General features: G+C 38.2%; 1 non-coding gene and 1 pseudogene across 1 annotated transcript; one reads left to right on the forward strand and one right to left on the reverse strand.

Annotated features, from left to right (window-relative positions):
- Positions 1–2,333: 2,333 nt before the first annotated feature.
- On the reverse strand, positions 2,334–2,474 carry LOC142423604 (small nucleolar RNA SNORA62/SNORA6 family; annotated as a pseudogene).
- A 1,527-nt stretch (positions 2,475–4,001) lies between these two features.
- Positions 4,002–4,130, forward strand: LOC142423634 (small nucleolar RNA SNORA25). The gene has a single exon (XR_012779242.1). It is a non-coding gene; the product is annotated as a small nucleolar RNA SNORA25 (small nucleolar RNA).
- Positions 4,131–10,194: the final 6,064 nt, after the last annotated feature.

A 10,194-nucleotide genomic window follows, 5' to 3' on the forward strand; every position in this document is an offset into this window, starting at 1 on the left:
CATACTATACTTATCCCACTTGTTCAAGCATGTGTAATAAGTTACCTTTTGGTAAAGTAGGATCTGAAAAATAAATAATAAGTGGTGGTAAGTATGTCAAAGTTTTCATTGTTATTATTAATATACCTAGCTTTAAGAGTCAAATGTCCACATTACATATTTTAATAACAAGTATTCCCATGTTGTTATAGGTAATATTAGAGATAATGTAAATAATTTTACTATAAATAATAAAATGTTTCTATTTTAACTTAAAAAAACTAAACTAATTGATGTTCTACCATTTCAGGAGGTATCATATAAGCAAGAACCAATGGTGCTGAAGGTAGAATTTCAAGCTGTACTGAAAGCACTGGCCAAAACCAAGACTACAGGAACTGGTAGCATTGTGTCAACAAGGTGATGAAGAACTGAAAGCACTTACCCATCTATGCCAGGAAATAAGGAAGAAAGCTATTTGGCCTACTGATAGAAAGAGATTGATACTCCCATTCCAGAGATAGGTGGCCCTATAGAATTAGAAAATTATAGAGCCAAACCCCAACCAAACTCTTCCATCAATTTCACCCATAGTGATCCTATAGGATAGGGTAGAACTGACCCTATGAGTTTCAGAAACTGTAACTTTTTATGGGAGTAGATACCCTCCTCTTTTTCCAACAGAATTTAGAACAATATAATTAATTGTGCACAGAAATAAAAGTTTGCTGACGATTGTGCAACACTGGTTGCAGCAATCCACTGACAGGGAGCTACCAGAGGTTCAGGCTGGGTTCAGAAAAGTTCATAGAACAAACAAGATCATTGCTGAGGTCAGATGGACCTTGGCCAAAAGAACAGAATACCAAAAAGGTATTTACTTGTTTTATATTCACTATGTAAAGGGATTTAATTGTGTGAATTATAATACTATAGATAGTCCAGAAAAATGGGGATTCTAGAACACGTATTTTTGCTCATGTGGAGCCTGTACCTTGCCCTAGAGGAAGAACAAGGGAGTACTAATGGTTTAAAATCAGGACATGTGTGAGTTATCATTGTATCTCTTCACCATAATTATTCAATCTGTATCCTGAGAAAATTATCAGAGAAGTTGGAAAAGAATGGCAATCTGGATTGAAGGTAGTAATATGCAGATGAAACCATCTTGAAAATGAAGAAGACTTGAGGCACTTATTGATGAAATCAAGAATTTCCACCTTCCATATTCACTAAAACTCAGTGTTAAGAAAACCAAGGTCCTCACAAATGGACCAATAGGTTTATCGACCATGGAGTCAATTCTGACTTGTAGCAACCATGTAGGACAGGGTAGAACTGCATTTGTGAGTTTCTAAGACTTTATAGGAAGAGCATTGTGATAACTGGAGAAAGATGGAAATTGTCAAGGGTTTATGTTTTTAAATTAATGCTAATGAAAGCAGCTGCCAAGACATCAAACGACCCATTGCATTGAGTAAATCTGTTGCACAGTCTTCTGTAAAGTGTTGAAAAGCAAGCTGTTTGATATAGTTAAATTTTATTGTGCCAACCTGTCTGATAAAAACACATGTGGGGTTAACTGAAGGACAGACAGATAAATGTTTTGGTGAGCCTCGCCTTTCGAGTTCTCGGGCCTCGCTTTGTGATGGTCGGACCAGGGTGCAGCTGCCTTAGCAAGTTCCCTGCTTCAGCTGGCAAGGGTCACTTCCTGCAAGACATCCTGGAGGAGAAGCCACATGGACCTACTCTGATGCAACCCTGGGTGCTGGAGCAGCCTGGGTGATGGAGACCCCTGCCATCACTGAGATGCATACACTTTCACTTATTCAGCTCTCCTCCTGCAGTTGGCATCATAGTGTGTGTTTTGTGAGACGGAGGAGGACTTTGCAGATTGGTGTCAGACATATGGGTTAATGTTGGACTTGTGGGCTTGGGCAGTACTGGGTTGGGATATTTCCTTGATGGGAATGGGCACTTACCCTTTATATAAAACTCTCTCTTATACCTGAGTTTCTGTGGATTTGTTTCTCTAAAGTAGCCAGACAAACACAGTGTTACTTTGAGCACCAAGGTCCTCCTGACTCCAGCCAAGGTATTTTTCATTGCCTCGTGGTTATGTGAAAGTTGGACATTGAATCTGGAAGACCAGAGAGGCATCGATGTATTTGAGCTATGATGCTGACGAAGAATATGAGAAGTATCACAGACTGTCAAGAGAACGCACAGATCCATCTTGGAGGAAGCACACCCGTAATCCTTCTTGGAGGTGGGGATAGCTAGATTTATTTTGCATATTATGGACAAGTTGTCAGGAGAGATCTGTCCCTGGAGAAGGACATCATTTTTTTTTCACATGTGGCAGCGAATACTATCAAACTGCAGTCATCGAGGCAAGCTCTACTGGTGTTAGCGAAAATCCTGCCTGTTAATATAGCGCACTTCCGACACTCAGAGTTCACTGGCCAAGGACATCATTTTTAATAAAGTGGAGGGCCCTTAATATGATGACTTTACACAGTTACTGTCACAATGGGCTCAAACATAGAATCGATTGTGTGGATGGAACAGACCAGGTCTGTGCTTTCGTTCTGTTATGCATCAGGTCCCTGTCAGTTGAAACCCACTCCAAGGCACCTAACAATAACAACATGGTGACACTAAAACAGAAAAACAAAAACAAAAAGCAAAAAACACTGCCATTGTGAGTCCATTCCATTTGAGGCTATCATTTTTACAAGTTCAATTAGCTTCAAGTTTCTCCCACAGAGCTGCTAGTGGGTTTGTACCAAAGATATTGTGGTTATCTGTACATTGCTTACCCACCAGCACCACCTGGAAAATCTTGACTAGTAAGAATTTAAATAAGGTAGTAATATTATAAAACCTCAAGATTAGCAGAGTAATTAGAAGATTAGTTTAACCTCAAAGTAAAAGATCAGAAAAATAAATCAAATTCGAGGAATGTTGCAAAGAAACAGATTATGTATAAGAGTTTCATTAGCTATCTCCCTGTGTATGAAACTGAAAGATCACTGTTGGTCTTCATACATTGATAATGATAATATTCATTATGTTACTCAATTTTCAAATGACTAAAGAGCAATATAATGCATGAGGTATGAAAATATCTATAACCTATGTATGCATCTAAAATATGCTTCAATAATTTCATTTTGCATGCTTACCATGTATATAGAGTATTCAATTTTTGAAATATGTTTAGTTAATTTTTAAGTAATTCACAAGTTATTTAAAAAGTATCTTATATGACACTGAAAGCTGCCGTCCTCGATCTTCTTCAGCAAGCGCTCAGGTCTTCCTGGCTTTCAGCCAGCAAGGGTGTGTCACTTGCATATCTTTGGCTGTTCACAGCCTTCATTCAATCATGCTGCATGTTCTTCTTCATGTCGCCCAGCTTTGATGATCTGCTCAGCATATGTATTGAATAAGTATGGTGAAAAGTCCCTGAACCACAATTCTCCGGATTTTAAAGCACCCACTATTCTTTTGTTCTGTTCGAACGACTGCCTTTTGGCCCATGTAGAAGTTCCACATGAGCACAATGAAGTGCTCTGGGATTCCCATTTAATTTTAATAGGTTATAATAGAAGTTATATTTTTAATCATCCAGGGGAAATGTGTAATTTGAGTAGAGAAAAATGGAAACAATTGAAACTCTTAGAAACATCAGTACATAGAAGGATATAAAAAATTACCTCAGAATAAAACCAAGAGATGTGTATGGGTGAAAAATCAAAAAAGGAATATGTCAAAGAAGATGAAGAATGAAATAAGTCCAAGTAAAAGAAATTAATGATTACATCAGATATTGCAAAAGACTCAATTAAAATTAAGCTTTAAGATAATCAATTCAATTACACTTTAAATACATACATGATTACCTTAAATGTTCTTATTACATACGTGAATTTGGTGTAGGACAGATTTAGGTTTTTGTAGTAATTTAGTGCTGTCAAATTAATCTTTGCTTATAGCAACTCTATGTACAATCTAAGATCAGATAATTTCAAAGAAGGCTTGTGGAACTGAAATCAAGAGCTCTTAATGTTGTGATCAAAGATTAAGATTCTCCATAGAATGTCACAGTCACTCAATAGTGCTATGTTTTCTCTTGAGTAGATACAAGATTAGAGTCATGATTATAAATAAGTGGGTCTAAGTTTAACCAAAGGATAATTTCTTTCTTACTAGGACTATCTTCACTTGATCTTAGCCAAAAGGCTGAGAAGCGATATTAGGGCTATCTTGAGGATGAAATTTTACAAGATTTGGATGTTAAATGAAAGACGTGAAATTCCTTAAATCAAATTTATTAAGTTTAAATAAGATTTGTAAAATAAAACTTTAATAATGTAGAAAATTAAAAAGAAGAAGAAACCTGCACAATCCTGCACCATATTTAAAACTATTGCCATAATTTAGCCTACTATTGCAGTCCTGTGTCAGTCTGGCCTGTTGAAGGTCTTCCTCTTGTTTGATTATCCTTAACTTTACCAAGTATAATGCCTTTCTTTAGGGCGTGGCTCCTCAATAGAAAGTAAATGTCTAGAAAAGAATGATGGCATCATATGTACAAATATGATTGATACAATTGAGGTACGGATTGTTGTAGGAGCCCCCAATAAAATGATTTTTAATTAAAAAATCCAAAGTATATGAGATATGGAGTCTAACTATCCCCTTTTCTAATGTTCATTCTGTCTGAACTTTTTCCAGGACTGATTACTTCTGTCATTGGTAGTCCATATATACTCAATATTTTCCACCAACACCACATTCAAAGGAATCTTCAGTTCTAGTATTCTTCATTCCTTGTCCATACATACATGAGTGCTGAAAATATCATGGTATAGTTCAAGCCCATCTTAGTCTTCAAGGTCTTTTCACATTTAATTATAAAGTTATAAGGTTGCCATTATAATAATATGTTGAGCTTTTACTTTGTCATGTTTTCCCCCCATTTTGTTTAGTTTCTTTATATTCCAGCAGAACTTTTAGAATGTCTCCTGACAGCCACTTTGGACTTTTATTTATTTCCTATCTTCTTAATGACCTTTGCTCCCTAAGGCATAATGTCGTATCTATCATGATATCCCACAATTTATGTAATCTTCAATCATTAGTGTTCACTGTGTGAAACCTATTTTTAAATTTATCTTTAAATCCAGGTGGCATATAGTCAAGGTTGTAATTTTGACTTTTGTGGACATATTTTAATTTTCTTAAAATTCAACTTGAAATTATATCTAAATTTCTTTATTTCCACTAATATAGTCTAATTGATTCCTGGGTGTGATAGGCTGTGTTTTCTAGGAAAAAAACAACAACAAGGGACACTTAGTTATGTATAAGAAAGAGCTTTATATCAAGAAGTAATTATATATCAAGAATGTATACCAGTCCAGTCCAACCCAAGTCCATAGGTCCAATGCTAGTTCATAAGTCCTCCTTCAAATCCATGTATCCACATGGCTGTGGTGCAAGAATGTGAGGCACAATGCTGGAAGATCACAGGCTGGTGGTTGCAGAGTTGTGTGAATTCAAAGGTCAGGGGAAACATGGCAGGGCACTGGTAGCTCTCAGGGTCAGTGGCAGAGTGCCAGTAATGAGGAAGGCAAAGGGGCAGAAAGGGAGAGGGAGAGAGGGAAGGTTCTCAGTTGCCACTGTTGATAAGAAGACCACACCCCAAAGCAACATGATCAGTCTTTGACCTGATTGACAGGTTGGATTCCACCCCTATACTTCCATACATCTTCAAAGTTGACAGAAATTCATCTAACTACCATGTTGTGTATGTCATCTGAGAGGCCCATGTGCATAGTCACTGTTGAAAATAGGTATTTGCCTTGAATAAGTCACTGGCCTAGCAAAATTCTATATGTAATCTCTGATGCCTCTTCTTTCATTATAAAGACCTATTTTCCAGCTACCCCCCCCCTCTTTCACTTTATTTAAAAAGAAAACAGCACAAAAAGACTGAAGCAAAAACCTTTAAGGCATAGTTACAGTTATCACTGGGTTCCAGATTGGGGGCAATGAAACAGAAAAGCACCAGTGAGAAGTGCCTTCCAGTTTTCTATCACAAAACAAAGAGCAAATAAGGCCCATGTCACTCTTCTTTGGGAGGAAGGGTGTAGGTGGGAGATAAGGGAACAGAAACTTTGAGGAATTTGGAAAGAATTTGATTGTGTAAAAGTCAATGCTGTAAGTCTCAGATGGGGTCTGCTGTTTTACACAAAGTAAGACAAGAACAGGAAGAAACGCATAGAAAATCCTCTTGGAAGCTGAGGAATTGCACACAGAAGCCCCTTTTACCAGAAGATAAAAATCAGGCAACTTGGGCAGGCAACCAGCTCCTCCCAGGAGTGAATTTATCCCCTGGTGGTGTACTGGGAGGCACAGCTACCCGGCATCCAGTGTGGACATCAGCACATACAAGTGATGGTTTTTCTGTCAAAAGCAGAAAGTATCCGTTCTTCACCAAGTACTGTTTGGAGGCATCAAATTGTGATGCGATCGCTTTGAAGGTGACTGGGCCCCTGTTTGTTAAGCAATTGCTGCCAGTGAGAAAGGGTTTGAACTTGACATACTTAGGTTTTTCACCCTCTGCCAAAAAGAATGAATCCAACTGGGTTAGAATTTCGAGTGGCGTAGTAGTTGTCTCTTGGGCTTCTAACCACAATTAGCAGTTTGAAGCCACCAGCTTCTTTGAAGGCGGAAGCCCAGGATTTCTACTCCCCCAAAGTGTTCCAGTCTTGGGAACCCAGGGGGAAGTTCTACTCTGTCCTATAGGGTCACTATGAGTCGGCATCAACATGTGGAAGTGAGTTTGGCTTGGTGATCTGACTAAGCCCTCAGACCGGTATATATTTTTAAACATTCTGGTTCTAATCTACAGCAAAGGTTGAAATGTACTACGTCGACACTCACTTAGGAGAGAAAATAAAGTGATGCGAAGAATAGGCAGTCAAATGAAAACCCTGCTGTGACAGGCTATGCATTCAGATGTCCTCCTTACTGTGTGGTCATGCTAAGTGTCAATTTGGCTAGACTATGATTTTCAGGGCTATGGCAGACATTGGGTTGATCACTATTCCATCATATATTATAGTGTAACCACCTTCGTGATATGATCTGACTTGATTAACCCTTCCACTGCAGGGGTGCAAGACCAGCTTTCATCTTACATTACAAATGGGTTTGAAAGGGGTGTGACTGCAAATAAGAAAACATGTACAAAAGAAAAGACAACAGGATATAGCTGAACCGTGGGAGTCTCTGAAGCACAAACACTTCAGAGCCCAAAGTTTTATTAGGGTTGAGCTAGGGCGATTCACAATTCTTAAGGCATGCAAAGAGCCATTCGCTCTTCAGGCAAGTTATTCATGGACAGGGGTGGAGGATGAAGCTGGGAACGTGACAAAATGGATACATTTGCAGGCGGCTGCTTTCTATAGCCTTTTCCAGGGAACAAGGTGCAGAGTGTCCATTTTATCTGAGGAAGAGAGACAGACCAACAGTTGTTTCCATCAGCTCCCCTGGATGAGCTGTCATCATTCTTCCATGACCTTAAGTCATTAAATGTGTGGATCCTGTCCCATTTGTCTAAAGAACAAGCAGCTTTTCCTCACACAGGGGAGCTTCCTTAGAGTGTAGGTGTCCCAGGAAGGCACTCTTTCTTCCCTGCCATCTACCTGTTGTTGCAACCACAGTCTTTGGAACAGAAACTTGTCTAAGTCTTCAGCCCAAGTCCTGACCCATAGAATCCAAACTTGCTAGACTCTACGATTAAATTCGTAATTGCTTTGAAGTGTTGCTGTTATTGTTACTATTTACCTGTGAGTTAGTTCTGACTGACTCAAGTACCCCTGTGTAAACAAACAGAACACAGACCTGCGCCATCCTCACAAACATCCTTATGGTTCATCCTCTGTTGCAGGCGTGGGGTCAATCTATCTCGCTGAGGGGCTTCCCCTTTGTCATTGACCTTCTACTTGAACAAGCATGTTCTCCTTTATAGGCACTCAGGCCTCTCGATGCCATGTCTGAGTATTTCAGCTAAAATCTCACCAGCATTGTTTCTAAGGAACATTCTGCTCATATCTTTTTCAAAGCTGATTTGTTTGTTTTTCTGACAGTCGGTAGTGTATTTCATATATTTCACCAACATCTTATTTCAATAGCATTGGTTGTTCTTTGATCTTCCTTATTCATTGTTCAGCCTTCACATGCATGGGAAATGATTAAAAAATACCCTGGGTGTGTACCTTAATCCTCAGGTGATTTATTTGCTTTATGATATTTTAAATAGGTCCTTTGTAACACATATGTTTAGTGCAATATGTCATTTGATTAACTGACTCTTCTTTTCATAGGCGTTGATTGAGGAGCCAAGTAAAATGAAATCATGGATAATTTCAAGATAATCTCTGTTTATCATGATCTTCCTTATTTGTCCATGCCATGATATAAATGTAAAACTCTATCTCTTTCTTTATATAGATATGCTCTATATATGTCTATGTATATATATGTATATATACATTTACATCTACACATGTATGTGTGTGCTTCACTGGCTCTGCACACAAAAAAGAAATCAGGCAAGCATATGCATTTTGACTAAGAAAAAGATCTGTGGTTGTAAGAGGGTCCATGAGTTTGTGTATTTGGACAAATACAGTATTTTACAATTTTCACAGCGAGCCTAATTTTCTCTTAGATGTAGGGACTTAGGTTATCTGGAGAAGGGGTAGGAGTCCTGATGGCATAATAGTTAACGGTGGTATCAGAGTATACAAAATAAGAACTACTGTAATGAGAGAAATGACACGATTTTATTATTGGATTTGCTACAACTGAAACTAGGGCATAACTTGGTAAAACATCAAATTCTGTGGTCTGATAAGCATCTGATAAGGGGATAGAGATTTTTACATGAATACATGAGTCAGGAGAGTGTATGGTTACACTAGTTACAAATGAGTCCTAGGTAAATTTCTCATAATATCATTGAATTACTTTGAATCAGAGATTTTTTGCACAGGTAAACAATATACACAAACAGTTTCAGAAACATTTTTCTTATTTTTGGAAGAGATTCTTCTCATTCCTTTAACTATAAAGATTAACTTTGTTTTACATCAGGGACAGGTCTTCTTCCTGAGGACAAGCATCTTTACAGTCTTAAGTGAGCATGATGCAGAGGGTGTGCACATATCTGAGAGAAGGAGAAAGGGACACGGGGCAAAGAAAGCTTGGATTAAAATCTTTTTCAGTTGCTTAGACAGGCTAGCTGGCTCAGTTTTAGCGCTGTTTAGCAGTGATTCACACCCACCCTGTGTTCAGGAGAAGGAACGCTTGGAAATCTGCTTGCCTAAAAATTCTGGCCTTATGGAGCAGTTCTGCTCTGTCACATGGTGGCCTTTCTGAGTTGACATTGATTAGATGACACCTAACACCGCCCCCAACAGCAGCAGAGGACTCATGTGCCCTGGTTGCTCGGTAGTTAAATGTTCCTCTGCTAACTGAAGAGTCAGTGATTGGAAACCACCAGCCAGTCTGCCTGTGTAAATATTTCAGGACTGGAGACTTGTGGCACAGTTAATCTGTGTTCAGTATGGTCAATATCTATAGGTGCAGACTCAATGATAAGGATTTGTTTTTTTATTATTTATTATTTAGCAAAAAAATGCAATATAAAGTTCCTGGTGAAATAAATGGTGGTAACATAGCTATCATGGACAAATGAATTTTAAAAGGTTGACTAGAAAACTATAGGTCCATATTAGGAGCTTTTTGAAGCCTGAACTGCAATTAGAGGTCATAAAATGCAGTAGAAACAATCTTCCTGGTTTGTGATTTAACTTCAGCAACACTTAGTTGTATGAGTGTTGTAGAGCAGAGAATAGTGGCTGAACAGGTCCAGGGTTGGAATTTTGCTGGATTTTAAAATGAAAAATTAGAATGAGTTGATAGTTCTGACAAGTGAGTAGCTGAAGTGAACGAACCTGGAATCAAAGTTGTAAAGATGAAAGAAGTAAATCCATTACAGTTTATCTAAATGACTCACCTAACAACGAACATTTTGTGTCCCTAAATTATTTCGCTATAATTTAACTACCACATCAATTTAAAAAGAAGTCTATCAGATGGTCATATCTACAGTAGTAACTAGGCTTTAGTGTAAAC

The sequence above is a fragment of the Tenrec ecaudatus genome, chromosome 12 (genome assembly GCF_050624435.1).
Source record: "Tenrec ecaudatus isolate mTenEca1 chromosome 12, mTenEca1.hap1, whole genome shotgun sequence".
In the NCBI taxonomy this organism is placed as follows: Eukaryota; Metazoa; Chordata; class Mammalia; order Afrosoricida; family Tenrecidae; genus Tenrec; species Tenrec ecaudatus.